We start from the raw sequence: 14,116 nt of genomic DNA, 5'->3' as shown, positions 1-14,116 counted from the left end.
GCCAGTCATTCCCATTTTGCAGACCAGGAGCCTGAGGCTGGCCCATTCGTCTCTCATCCAGGGTCGTGCAGCTGGTGAGCTGCCGGCAGGTTGAGGTCCCTCGGGTCCTTCAGACTCCCAGGCCTGTGCCTCTGTCCTCCATCGCATACCCCGCCCCAGGGCTGCCTCTCAAAGTGAAGGTTGTATTGGGGATACCTGGCCGGGTGCTCCCCACCCTGATCACCCTGGTCGGGACCCCCCGGAAGCATCCCTGTTTGGAGCACCACTTTTCTTTGGGTCCAGCCTCCGGTCCTGAGGGCCACAGGGAGCTCGGTCTGTCGAGAGTGGGATTCCAACACAGCATCCCTTCAAGAGCTGGGGAGGATGCAGATTGTCACAGTGGGGCGGCAGGCCTGCAAAAACAAGTGTGGCCTTGTCCCTGTCTGCCAGGCTGGGCTCATGACTGCCCAGGCCCCTGGGAGCTTTCTTAGGCAGGCGGCGGGGGCCCACCCTGCGCCCCAACTGCAGGGAGAAAACCCTCCCCTGCTCAGAGGCATGGGGGGCTAGGGTGTCTCCCCTGGCTGGGAGGAGCAGGGAGCCCAGAGTTGGGGGGGGTCCCGTCCTCAATGATGTGCTTTCTCAGCCCAGTCCCGGCCAGGGGTTGAGGCCCCGAACAGCTGAGTGGCCATGCCTCTCTGTCCACCCAGCCACTGCCCCAGCCCCTTGTCCTGATGCCCCTGTTCCTCCTGCCTGTCCACCTGTCACTGCGCTGGCCCCGCATGGCCTAGGGAGCCAGGCTTTAGGTTTAAAATTCATGTCCCTCCCCTGCTTAGAACCCTGCAGGGCTCCCTGTTGTCCTTAGAAAAAAGCCCACCTCAGGGCGCCTGGGTGGCTCAGTAGGTGAAGCGTCTGCCTTCAGCTCAGGTCATGATCCTGGGGTCTTGGGATCGAGTCCCACATTGGGCTCCCCGCTCGGCGGGGAGTCTACTTCTCCCCCTGCCCCTCCCTGCTGCTCGCGCTCTCCCCCCACCCCATCAAATAAATAAATAAAATCTTAAAAAAGAAAAGAAAAGAAAAGAAAAAGTCCACTCTGCAGCCCTGCCATGTGAGGCCCTTGCTGACCAGGCCAGCCACCCCTCAGCCCTCATCTAAGTAAGGCCCTGGTTCCCTGTGTTCCTGCCGCCTGAGCTCGAGATTCCTCCCAAAGTGCCCTTCGGGCTGCCCCCTCTGCCTGCCACACACTTATCCTTCAAGACACATCCGGGCTGTCACCTCCTCCAGGAAGCGGCCATTGAGCATTAGACGGGCCCCAAACCACCCTGCCCATACCTCCATCAGAGCCGTTCTTGCTTTATACTGTGGACACCTGCTTATGCCTTTGCAAAGCAATTCTGTAGCCACACACCGGGCAGAAAAGGGGTTGAAGGCTTTAAGGCAGTAAAAGGGGTTTTGCGGCTGGGACAACAGCAGTTTGAATATGAGCTCTAGCTGTAGAGGAAGAGGCTGCTATTATATTTAAGAGGGCTGGGAGCTTTCCTGATGGTTCTTGGCCTCATGGCACTTTATCTTTGCCGCTGAAAAGCAACAGGGGTTGGACAAATGGCCTCCTCACCTCTCCCCAAACATCTGGCTCACAGATCCTGGGGGGTAATGACATCCAAGGCTCTGAGGGCCCCAGCAGGCAGTGGGGGATGGAAGGATGCTTGAGCTGGTCCAAGAAAAGCCAGACTGGGCAGTATCATTCAGTTAGGAAACTAAGGTGGCTTAGGACACCAGGATGGGGGGGGGAGGCGGGAACCAGGAAAGTCACCACCCTGGGCCTCGAAGCCAGAGAGAGCCTTGGCAGGACACCGGTCCCAAATGCTCCAGGAACAGCTGCCAACTTCGACCAAGTGTTCCTCCCTCCACGGCAAAGTGAGCAAAACAAGAGCTTTCCAGAAAGCTAGACGTGCTCAATTTAAAGGACTGTCCTTGGTTCCGAAGGATGCCCTTACCTATTCCTGGTGCCAAAAGATCCCTTCTGGTAGGAAATGGTGCGGGCGGAGTTGTTTTTCCAGTGACTTTTCCTGGTAAAATAACAGACTGGGAACCTTTCTGCGGGTCTCTACTTGTGTGTTTTTGGTGGGGGGTGATGGGTGTGACTTCTCTGAAGGACTCCAAGGCCCCAAAGAGATGTTCCCGTGCACCCGGGCCACCTGGAAGGGGGTGGGCAGCCCTGGGGGAGGAAAGGCCAGTAGGCAGTGTCCTGGGGAGAAAGACGCTGGCGGTCTCCCCGGGGAAGAGGCTCGCAGACACACAGAATAAACACGCTCCCCAGGGTGTGTCTCCACTCCGGCCCGAGTGACGCAATGCACAGATGTGCAAACTTGGGGACAGGGAGAGAGGAATGAGAACTAGCAGCTGTGAAGGTTGGAAACCAAGGGACTACCCGGGGGAGGGGGAGGCTGGGTTCCCCACTCCCTACCTGCCCTGTGAACGTGTGTCCGACCCTCACCTGTAAACGGGGCATCCTGAGGATCGTGTGAGTTTATAGACTCTCTGTTGCTTAGAACCATGCCTGGCATACAGTAAAGAATACATGCAGCATACAGTAGGCGCTCAACAGGTGCATGTGGGACCTGGCACGCTGCACGCAGAGGCTCCTCTCGGTGGCTCTGGCGGTCGTCCTGCGGAGGGAGCGGGTTTCCCAATGTTACCTGCTCTGAGTCACAAAGCTGGAACGGGGCGGAGCTCAGATTGGAGTTCAAGGGGGCATCTCTCTGCTCTCTCTATGCCCAGCACCTTGCCCTCATGGGCTGTGTGACCTTGGGCATGTCCCTTAACCTCTCCGTGATTCGGTTCTCTCCTCTCTGAAACACAAGGGCCAGACCACATATAAAAAAGAGCAGACCCACAGTCTGCAGCCTGCTGTCCAGTCCAGCACCTTCCCTTTGGCCCCCTTGGAGGCTCGCCCGATCCCTGGCCAGCCTGGAGTCTCTGCAAAACGCAAGCGATGTGTCTGACTCCCTTGTTCTATAGCCAGGTCTGGATAGACTCCCTTTGCATCTTCTCATCTAAGTGGTCTTCATTTATTTCTGCAACCCATACACAGTTCTTAGCTTGAAACCTACCCTGTAATAAGTACTCAGCAACGCCAGCTTTCGGTTCACTTGGTCAGCCTCAGTTTACCATCTGACCTTGAGGAAACCGGGGAGCCACTTGGACAAAGCCCCCAGGACCTTGAAAACCCCCGACAGAGAGAAGCAGTAACAGAGCCCTTCCTTCACTGCTGGGGCTCATTACCCTGTAGGCTGTATCACCCTGGAGGGAGGTGCCACGATCTTCCCCATCCTCCATCCTCCCGGTCTGATCCGATCTGGGAGGGAAGGCAAAGTCCACGTGTTTGCAAGGAAGGGTGTGGCCTTCAGAGTGATGGCCTCAGCTGATATCTCCATGGTGATGTCACTCCCAGCCCCAGCCTGCGACCACATCCAAACAATCATTTTTTTGTGTTTTGGACAGAAACACAACATCCGAACAATCATCTTAACAGAAACGGGTTTGGGTTTAAATTTCTTTTGTTGGTTAAGTAACACATACATTGATGGTAGAAAAATGCAGTAAAAGAGCAGAGAAAAATCGCAAGGATTCCCTCCACCCAAAGCCCACCACCGTTACCAGCTTTTCCCCCCTTTTTAGTTTACAAGGTTGAGAGTCTACCCTACCCACAGTTTTATGATGTGCATTTTTTTTTAACTGAAGCATAATTAACATAACCGTGTTCTGTTAGTTTCAGGTGTATGTGATGGGCATTTTTCAATTGACATAAATACAGGGCTGTTTCCCCATGTTTTCTTTTTTTTTTTTTTTAATTCTATTTATTTATTTGAGAGAGAGCACAAGCCAGGGGGTGGGGGGTGGAGCACAGAGGGAAAGGGAGAAGCAGACTTCCTGCTGAGCAGTGAGCCAGATGCTGGGACCCTGGGATCATGACCTGAGCCAAAGGCAGGTGCTTAACTGACTGAGCCACCCAGGCGCCCCTGTTTCCCCATGTTATTACAAATTTCTTGTAAAAAGCCATTCAGAGGCTATAAAATATTCCATCACGCCGATGTCCGGTTGGTCCTAAAAAATAAAATACAATAATAAAAAGTATACCAGGGAGGCAGCAACCTGCAGGGCAGCCAGGCCTCTCCCGTGGTAGCCCCCTCCCCAGGCCTCCTCTGCCCGGCCCCCCGTGATTCCCATGAACCGCCCCCACCCCGCTTTCTGTGGGGCTGCCAGTCAGGGCCAGTGTCAGCAAGAAAATGGCCAGATCAGCGCACTTTCGGTGGAGACAAAGCCCTGGGTGAGAGGTCAGCTGGGAGGGCTCTCCTCCCCTGGTCCTCACCCCCCCCATCTGCCCCTCCCCAGGCCTGATGCCCTGGGGCATCATGCCCAGCTCCACCCTCTATATCTACCATTTAGCGGCAGGAAGCAGAAAACCCCAATCCAAGCTTCCACAAGACAGAGCTCTCTTTTCTCACCTAGAAGGAGCCTGGCAGGTGAGTTTGCCCCTTTGCAGCTCCGCCCATGGAGCCCAGGGAAGGGGAAGCCAGGACCTGTGTGCAACATTGGTCTGAATAACGCTGGGGGCTGTCAGTGAGGGAGGGGGCTTTGGGGGGGATCAGGGGTGGGTGGAAGGCAGGAGGTGGGTGGCTGAACCTGGGCAGGCCCAAGTGAACTCAGGTGCACCCTAGCAGGCAAGACCCTGCACCCTGGATAAATCCCCACCTCCCTTTATTTTTGTTATTCTATTTTTTAGCCCTGCCTCTCTGTAGACCTCAGTTTACCCACCTGTGGAAGAAGGGGTCAGGACTAAACTGTGGTTTAGCTTCCAACGGGGAAACTTTTAGTCTATTTCCGACGGGCTGATCAGTCCTGGGAACTTTGGCCGTTTTCCTGGTTCCAGAAGGCTTAGGTGTCAAAGAAGGGAGAAGTGCCCCCAGGACCCAGATGCCATTCGATCTGGGTCAGAAACCCACACATTTGGGCAAATCATACCCTCTGCTACACCCTGTCTCCCCCAGTGTGCCTACCCCCATCTTTTCTGAGCTCTCTGCCCCAGAACCTGGGTGCACAGATCAGGTGGGGCTTCAAGGGGCCCGAAAAGTCCCCAAACCTGTCTGCAAAACTCTGTATGTATGTGTGCGTGGATACGTGTGTGTGCATGCACGTGCGTGTGCATCAGCATATCATGCGTTTCCAGGAGAGTCTCTACAGCTTTCAAAGTTTCAAAGACACGTGTACCCCTAAAAGCTTAAGAACCTCCAGCCTGGGCTGGGTTCCTCCCCTTTTTTCCTCTGCTGCTCCCCTCCCCCCACAGTGTGGCAGCCCCTGAGGTCTAGCCTGGACCCCCACAGCCTTCCAGTGCTCTCTCGGGGTCTCAGCCTGCCTCTGAGGCTGCTCACCCCCCAGGTGCCAGGAGAACTTTCTGAGTTGCTTCCTTTTTTTTTTTTTTTAACACTTATTTATGGGGCGCCTGGGTGGCTCAGTCGGTTAAGCGGCTGCCTTCAGCTCAGGTCATGATCCCAGGGTCCTGGGATCAAGCCCCACATCGGGCTCTCTGCTCGGCAGGAGGCCTGCTTCTCCCTCTCCCTCTGCTGCTCCCCCTACTTGTGTTCTCTCTCATATAAATAAAATCTTAAAAAAAAAATTTATTTATTTATTTGGGCGGTGGAGGGGTAGAGGAGGAGAGAATCTTTTTTTTTTTTTAGAGATTTTATTTATTTATTTGAGAGAGAGAGGCAATGAGATATAGAAAGCACGAGAGGGAAGAGGGTCAGAGGGAGAAGCAGACTCCCCGCTGAGCAGGAAGCCCGATGTGGGACTCGATCCCGGGACTCCAGGATCATGACCTGAGCCGAAGGTAGTCGCTTAACCAACTGAGCCACCCAGGCGCCCCGGAAGAGAGAGTCTTAAGCAGACTCCACACTGAGCAGGGAGCCTCATGCGGGGCTCGATCCCAGGACCCTGAGACCATGACTTGAGCTGAAACCAAGATTCCCACCCTCAACCCACTGAGCCACCCAGGAGCCCCTCTGAGTTGCTTCTGATTGGCTCTCATCTGCTTTCCATCTTCAGAACCCCCACGGCCTTTGCAGCCACCCTGGGCTCCCTTCCCACAGGGAGGACTGTGACAGAATCCAGGAGGCCAGCAACCTGAAAGAGCCCTGCCCTTCACTTTTTGCTTCCTCCTCTCCATGGTTAGAGAAGACCCTGTTCGAAATCCCCCGCTCACAGGAGGAAATCCAAACTCCTAACACGTCCTCTGATCACCTGACTCTTAGAAAGAAGTTCTCATTTCTTTAATTTTTTTTTTTAGAGTAAACTCTATGCCCAGTGTGGGGTTTGAACTCACGACCCCAAGATCAAGAGTTGCATGCTCTACACACTGCGCCAGTCAGGCGCCCCGAAGTTCACAGTCGTGGAATGCTAACCTCCTACTAGGCACTGATTGTTCTTAGTGCTTCATGTAGATTAATGTACTCAATCTTGACAACAACCCTAGGAGGTAGTCTATCACTAGCTCCACTTTACAGATGGGGAAACTGAGGCCCAGAGAGGCTTGCCCATCAACTGGTAGGTGATGGAGCTCGATTCTTACCGCTGCACTGTGCCTTGTGTCTTATCTCTTAATTTCCAGAACGTCCCTCCTGGCCACATGGACACAGTTTAGCTCCCAAGCTCCTGAACATAGCCTTTTCCACTTGGAAGCCCTCCCAAGGTTGACACCCTCTCCAGACTGCTTTTCTCTCGGTCCGCTCTTCACCCTCCTCTCCCCTTGGTCTCCGGGTCTGGCTCCACCCACCAGCCAGGGCCTCCTCCTCAGGGCTGGCCAGTGCCCAGCCTCCCTCATCATACCATTACCCCTTAGCTGAAGTGAACTGAAACACTACCCCCAATTTGTAGTTGGGGAAACTGAGTTCAAGAGGTTAACTCATTTCTCAAAGATTATGGGTACCAGAGCAATGGAAGGATAATGGTGGGAACTAAGCTGATTCATTCATTCTAGCGTAGTCTGAGCGTCCACCCTTGGCCAGGAACCGCACTGGGTGCCTTGGTGGATGTGAACAAGACTGCCTGGTGCCTGTTCTCTTTGGTGTCATTGTCACTGTGCAGACCCCAACCTCCGCCAAGACACCCACATTCCCACATTCAAGGGAAATGGAGAAGAATTTGAACTGGGGAGGGGAGGCCCGGCAGCTGTGTTCACTCCTGATATCACAGGAGACAGATCTTGCTCAGGGGAGGAGGGTGCGATATTCGTCTGGATCTTGGGTACCACTTTTTCCAAAGATGTGTTGGGAACGTAACCACCTAGATACCCCCGTGCCATTTTCCCCCACCCACTTTGGCCTCAGGACAGCTCAGTAAGACCTGGAGTTCTCAGCTCGGCTACACCATCTCCTCCTCATCCCTTCCTGTCCGGTCCAAACGTCACCTCCTCTGAGGAGCCTTCCCGGAAACTCCAGGAGCCCCCACCCCGCCCCAAGCATCCCGAGCTTCCACCTCTCCCGGGGGTCTGGGACACCCTCGTGCGCAGAGCAAGGCGGAAGGAGACTCTTTCAGCGCCAGTACGTGACCAGCGCCGAGGCGGGCGTGGGCGCACCCCGGACGCCCCACGACGGACGCCTGCGGGGCGGGGGAGGAGGTGAGGCCGCGTTTTCCGCCCGCCCGCCCACTTGCGGCGCGGCGCGGCGGCCCGAGAAACGCGAGGCCACGTGAGCGCGCGCCTGACCCCCGCCGCGCCAGGCCCCGCCCTCCGGCGCCCGCCCCAGCGCCGGCCCCTTTTGTTCCCTCCCGGAGCCGGGCCGCTCGCTCCGCTCCCGCTCAGCTCGGCTCGGCTCGGCTCGGCCGCGGGGCGCGCAGGCGGCGGCCGGGGCTGCTCGGTCCGCGCCTCCCGCCTTCCCGCCGCCGCCTCCCGGACGCGAGGCTCGGGCCCGGAGAGCGAGCGCGGAGCCCCGGCGCCGGGAGGGGCTGCGGCCGGTGGGCAGCGGAGCGCGGGGAGGGGCCGCAGCATCCTCTCCCCCCGCGGCGCCCGGGTCGGGAGCGGAGGAGGCCGGGCTCCGAGCCGCCCGCCGCGCAGCCCGCCGCCGGAGGAGCGCAGGTAGGAGCCGCTGGAGGGCCCCCGGAGGAGGGGGCTCGCCGGGCAACAAAGGAGCTGGGGATGCGGGAGGCGGCGGCGGCCCGGCCTGGGCTGCAGCGGGGCGGCCGCCCGCAGGCATTGTCGGGGCGTGGGGGTGGCCGGAGGGTCGGGGGCCGGCGGGTGGGCGTGAGCGGGAGCTGCTCCCGCAGCACCCCCAACTTCCCCGTCGCCCGCAGGCGAGGAGGGGGCGCTGCCGGCGTTGGGGGGCTTCCTGGGCTGCGGGTCCCCTCGGTGAAGGCATCGTCCGCACCCTCGCCCTCCGCATCCGCAGACCCGGGTTCGGCACATCTGCTGGGAGTCGGGGGGGGTGGGGGGCGCCCGTCCCGGCTCTCAAGGGCAGCGCGGGGCGGCCGGACGCGCCGCAGGGCTCTCTGGGCTCCCAGGCGGTGGGGGGCGGGGAGGGGGGCCCAGCCTGGTGGGCGCGGCCACACAGCCCCCTGGCTCCAGACCCGGGCTCTGGGAGAACACGGAGCCTCCGCCCCGCCGGCTGCGGTCGCCCGGCCGATTGCTTTTGCAAAACTTGGTTGAAGTGCATGGTGGAGGGGGTGAGGGGGAGACTGGGGCAGGGCGGCTTCCGCAGGGGTGCCCCCCCAGGCTGGCGCTGGTAGCTGGTGAGGCAGCAGATTTTCTGCCCTCCCCATAGGGAGGGGCCTTCGCCGCCGAGATGCTTCGCCGGGCCTCCAGGGCGCGCCCGTTTGGGCCCTTCAGGCGGGGCCTGGGCGGGGCGGGGTGCCCACTGGGCACTGCCACGCAGGCCCCAGCCCCACCCTGGGAAGGATGGACAGACAGGGCATCTTGGGGAGAATCACACACCCAGCAGTGCATCCCCAACCTTTGATACCCCGCCGCTTCCATGTGGGGGAGAAGTAGGAGTCCAATGGGGGGGGGGATGTCCTTAGGTGTGTAAGACACCCAAGGGAGTTAGTGGGGGTAGCACTGACCTCGGGCTGCAGGCAGAGGAGGAGGAGAGTTCAGGGACCGCCACGTGGGGCAAGACACCCCACCAGTTGTAATGTAAACAATGAGCCCTTCATTCATCCAGCTGCTGTCACCTGGCCCAGCACTGCCAGGGGCGGGCAGGTCCACAGATCGGGGGGCCTGGCTGCTCCGGAGGAGCACAGCCCAGCAGCACCTGATGGCTCGCTTGATGAGTGCTTTGGGAGCTGGGAAAACAGAGGAGGGACCCCTGGAAGATGGGGAGGAGCAGGAAGCTTGATAGAACCCCGTGCATCAGTTTGCTGCCAGGATGCCAAAGGGGGCTTTGACTGGGCGAAGTCGCATGGGCAAGTGCTCGGAGTCCAGAAAGGAGGCCTGGTGGCTGTTGGGTTGGAGGAGCAGCACAGGATTTAGGTGACTGGGGTATGGGGTTTAAGGCAGGGGAACTTCTGTTGAGGGAAGGCATTGTTCTGTCCCTTGTACTTTTGCAAATGGGTCCCCCCTCCCCCCGGCACCCTCCTCCGTGAGCCATGAGCCCAGGCTGCATTGGCATCTGCAGTGCCTGGCCCGGGAGAGATGTTGGGGTACGGGCTCCGGGTCCGGTGGAGGAGGGAGAGATGGAGCAGAACTTCAAAGGCAGAGGACCTGGCAGAGGGAGGCTGGTGGGGGGGGGGCTCAGCTCACACGAGTGTGCACCAGCGAGCTTCTAGGTGCAACCCGCAGGCTGCGAAGGTGGTGTCTGGAATTCTGCCCCCGAGCTTGAAATCCCAAGTAGGGGATCCACCCACAGAGGCACCAGTCCCTTTCCAGTATCTGCTGCTTGCTTTGGCAGTTTGGATGCTGGCCCCTGACAGCCTGCGTTCCAGCTTTGTTACTTACTAGCTGTATGACCTCAGACGAGTCACTGCACCTCTCTGCCTTAGTTTCCCTTTCTATTAAAAATGAGGGTGCTTATGGTATCTGCCTTCTAGGGTCGCTGCGGGAGTCGAATGGATGGATGTGTGTGAAGTGCGTGCTTGGTGACAGGGAGAGTGCCCAGTGTTGGTTTTGCTGGTGCCCTGGGTCCAGCCTCCATCCACACCCGCGTGGCTCATCCCCGTCCCCCGCAGCTGTCTGTCCACCGTGGGGCAGTCCTGCCTGTTATCCCACCGCTCACTGCGGTCTCCTCCCCGGGCTGCTCCCGTCTGTGATGTGGGGGACACTCGCCTCCCCGGCCCTCCCACCCTGAAGATTGACCCTGGTCCTCTTGATGCCATGTCTCGCACCTCTACTTCCATGCCCCGGGGGGGGTGGCATTCCTGACACCACTGGGCTCCTCCTGTCCTCGTCTGAGCTGCTGGAACAAAGTAGCACAGACTGGGTGGCTTACGCCCAACAGAAATTGATTTCTCACGGTTCTAGAGGCTGGAAGTCCAAGATCAGGGTGCCAGCTCAGAAGGGGGGGGCCTCTTCCGGGTTGCAGACTTCTTAGAGTCCCGCGTGGCAGAAGGGACTTGGGAGCTGTCTGGGGTCCCTTTTATGAGGGCACTAATCCCGTTCAGGAGGGCTCCTCCCTGGTGACCCTATCACCTCCCAAAGCTTCCCCCCACTCAATACCTTCGCATTGGGGATTAGGTTTCAACCTATGAATCTGGGGCGGGCGGGACACGAACATTTAGACCATAGCACCTGCCTAGTGGGTCTTGGAGAGAACGGCAGCTTTTGTGTACCCAAAGCCCTTGCTCTGTGCCAGGAGCTGTTTCGAGCTCTCTAAATGCATGTATTCATTTGTGGCTATCGTCACGACGCCTACATTTGACAGATGAGGGAATCAGGGCCTAGCGAGGTTTCTCTGTTTGCCTTTCGTGCATCCCTTAAGCACCTACTGTGTGTGCCGGGGAGGCAGGTTACCATGTGCATTATCACCAGGGCTTGGTTTGGGCCATGCCTTCCTCAGACACCACCCCGTTTGCCCAAAGCCAAAGTCCGCACGCTGTCTGGCTCCCCGGGGCCCAGCCAGGCTGTGCCTCGCCTTCCCAGCTCGGCTCTCCCCACCCACCCATGCTGCCCTCACCCCGACGAGCCTGAGCTTTTTTTTTTTTCCCCCAATATTTCTTAAAGATTTATTTATTTATTTATTTGAGAGGGAGAATGAGAGAGAGAGCACATGAGAGGGGGGAGGGTCAGAGGGAGAGGCAGACTCCCCGCTGAGCAGGGAGCCCCATGTGGGACTCCATCCCAGGACTCCAGGATCATGACCTGAGCCGAAGGCAGTCGCTCAACCAACTGAGCCACCCAGGCGCCCGAGCCTGAGCTTTGATAAGCTGTGAGTGGTGGGCCTGGCGGGGCTCGGTGAGCAGGAAGGCGGGGAGGGCCCTGACCCATGTCTTCGGGATTCTTTGCTTGCAGGGCACAGGAAAGCTCCTCCAATTAGGTTAAGCGAGAGGGGGTTAGGAGAGAGAGGGAGCTGGCACAGTTGCAGGCGGCCTGGCTCCCCCAGGCCCTGGGGCGCTAGCGGGCAGCCCCTCCTCCAGCCTGCTGCTTTCTGGGCTTTCTGGACCGTGGTTTCATTTTTCTCTGCCTCTCCCGCTGCATCTGTCCCTTCTCCTCTCCCTGTAGGCTGGCTCTGTCTGGGTTGTCAGCGTGGCTGCCCTGAGTGGTGGCTTTAGCTTGAGGCCACAGGACCTCCTGTGGGCTCCCCCCTTGGTCTTGGGGTGCTAGAGTGACTGACTGACCCAGCTTGGGTGAAGGGGCCCACCCAGTCACTCAGCTGGTGGGGGGCAGGCCACATGGGCTCTGGGGCTGGGGGCTGGGGATCCCGCCATGGGGTTGCCTACTGTAATGATGTTCGGTGTGTGCAGGGGGAGGGCTGGTGAGCGGGGCATTGCTGCCCTTGGATACTCAGGGTCTGATGAGAGAGGCAGACCCAGGGCCAGTTAACTGTGTGATTTCTTGGGAGTAGCTGGTGTGCACCAATCTGGCCTGTCCGGCCTGGGTGGGGAGGGAGGGAGGGAGGGAGGGAGGGGAGTGCGAACCACAGCGCCCCACCCCCCCGCCCCGCCCCGCGCCTCCCCCAGCCCCGGCTCAGAAGCCAGTGAGGCTCCTCCCTTCAGGACCTGGAGACTGGAGGCCCGGTTGCCAGCCTGGGACCTGGGCCACCCCACTGCCCACCCTGTCCCCCCACCACTCTCTTGTAGGGCTGCCCGCGGTGGGGAGGATGTACAGAAACAGTAATACAAAACTCGTGTTCAGAAGAAATGATTCAAAATGATAATGAAACGTTTCCCTTCCGAATAGAAAGGAGAGCGTGTCAGGTGGTTTTTATTAACAAGGCCTACATTCGGGGCTTTGTCCAGTTAGCACTTCTGTCTTCCCTGGGCAGCTCTCGTTGGTGCATCCCTGCAATCTGTCTTTGGCTCTGTCTGCCCAGGAAAATACCTGCTCCGTGTTTATGTCCTTCTTGGCCCTCATGGCCTCTTTGCTGTGAGAGGGTGGAATTTCAGGCTCACACGGGGTCCCTGTTTTTCTAGCTGGGGGCTCAGCCTACAGCCCACCATTCTTCCAGGTGCAGCGTGAAGCTGGACAGGGCCACGAGGGAAGGAGGGTGTCTCTGGAGGTTTGGTGTCTGTGGAGGTCTTGCCGCTCATATTGTGATTCTGCTCAGGCTGTTCCCTTTCTGCTGTAGGCTGTTCCTTGCATGAATTCGTTGGTTCATTGACGCAGCTCACACTTCAGCTTCTTTCAGACCAGGGGTTGAGCTGGGTCACAAGATGCTCAGGGCAGAGGAGGGAAGACCTTCACGAGGGTCTTACGTGCTCTTTGTCTGACTCCCGAAAGGACTGGAGGTGATTTGCAAAGGTAAATGCGGTATAACCAGATGAAAAAGGCACGCAAAGGTTGAGCAAGAAGAAAATAAAGAATCCAATGAAGCTGGAGGGGGCCTGCTGTACCTTCTCCTGGAGGTAATTTGACTCCGAGCTTTCTCGCAGCCAGATCCGAGGAAAGAGCAGGGGTTTGGAGTGGCTGCACTGTCGCCTTGCCTTGGTGAGCCCTGCTGTGTGTCCCGCTAAAGCCTAAGGGAGGGCCAGTGTGCTCCTGGGTGCGGCCCCTGGTCCAGAATGCAGAGGGGGGCAGCATCCTGATTCTTCGGAGCTCCTCCTGGAGGGTCCCTGCCCCCACCCCTGGGGTCTGACTGGTCCCAGGCATGGGTGAGAGCTGGTGAACCAGGAGCCACACCGGTCTCTGCCCAAGAATCCCTGTCTCACGAAGCACGGGGGCCAGGACACGGGGCGCGCAGGTTGTGCTCCCGGTTGGCCCCAGGAGTTGGCTGAGGGATAGAAGAGGGGTGCAGGACGAGTGATGGGGTGAGGTGTCTTTTGGAGCAACGAGAAGTTCAAGGAAGGTGGAAGAGAGGCTGCTGGTGGGTCGGGGCCCCAGGAAATGAGACCAGAGACAGGTAGTACCTGGGCTGGTGGGCAGAGATGCTTCAGACTGTGGCCTTGGCTCCCAGGGCCGTGGGCTGCCCTCCTGACCTCTTGCCTAAACCTCTGCCCTTGGCTCCCCAACCCGGGTGCCTTGAGGAGAGTCGGTTTTGGTTCTGAGAAAGTCAAGAAAGTGGTTAAGAGTTCAGGCTCCGTGGCCAGAGGGCCTGAGTTCAAATTTCACGCCTGCTGTCGTTCAGTCATATCACCCTGGGCAAAGGATTGAGCACCCCAGGCCTCGGTTTCCCCACTAAGAAAATGGATGGAGCTCATAACAGGGCAAAGGTTAAATGTGTTGGTATTTATAACGCACTTGGACTGGTGTCTGGAGCAGAACAGATCTTGCAGGTCTGTGTCTCCAGAGGCTGGAGGAGCTCAGCGGAAGATGGGGGCTCATCCCACCTGAGCCCCCCACACCCGGTGCACCCACACAGGTTCTGAGTCCAGCACAGTGAAGAAGCAAGCTGTCTCTGTGATGGTGGGTGGTGTGGCCATGGGGTCACCCTTCCCCCTGCGGTGGGCCAGCCCTGGCGGCACGGGGGTGCTCAACACCCTTAATGGTTAATGCTCTTAC

The 14,116-nt window shown here is 58.5% G+C and overlaps 1 protein-coding gene across 6 annotated transcripts in view; it reads left to right on the top strand.

The window, feature by feature from the left end:
• The first annotated feature begins 7,820 nt into the window (after nt 1-7,820).
• CLIP2 (CAP-Gly domain containing linker protein 2) overlaps nt 7,821-14,116 on the top strand; it is a 70,216-nt gene continuing 63,920 nt past the window's right edge. For 3 of the 6 annotated variants that reach the window (XM_088016644.1, XM_028109923.2, XM_088016643.1), the window contains exon 1: nt 7,823-8,107. The gene's annotated coding sequence lies outside the window, so the exon portion shown is untranslated. Of the gene's footprint in view, nt 8,108-14,116 lie in introns of all 6 variants that reach the window. The other 3 variants (XM_028109925.2, XM_088016645.1, XM_088016646.1) reach the window with 2 other exon arrangements.

This window comes from Eumetopias jubatus, unplaced genomic scaffold, assembly GCF_037043125.1.
Source record: "Eumetopias jubatus isolate StellerSeaLion01/CBP00866 unplaced genomic scaffold, mEumJub1_p1.0 scaffold_12, whole genome shotgun sequence".
Classification (NCBI taxonomy): Eukaryota; Metazoa; Chordata; class Mammalia; order Carnivora; family Otariidae; genus Eumetopias; species Eumetopias jubatus.
Note: the sequence above shows the minus strand (reverse complement) of the source record. Positions and strands in the feature narration are given on the sequence as shown.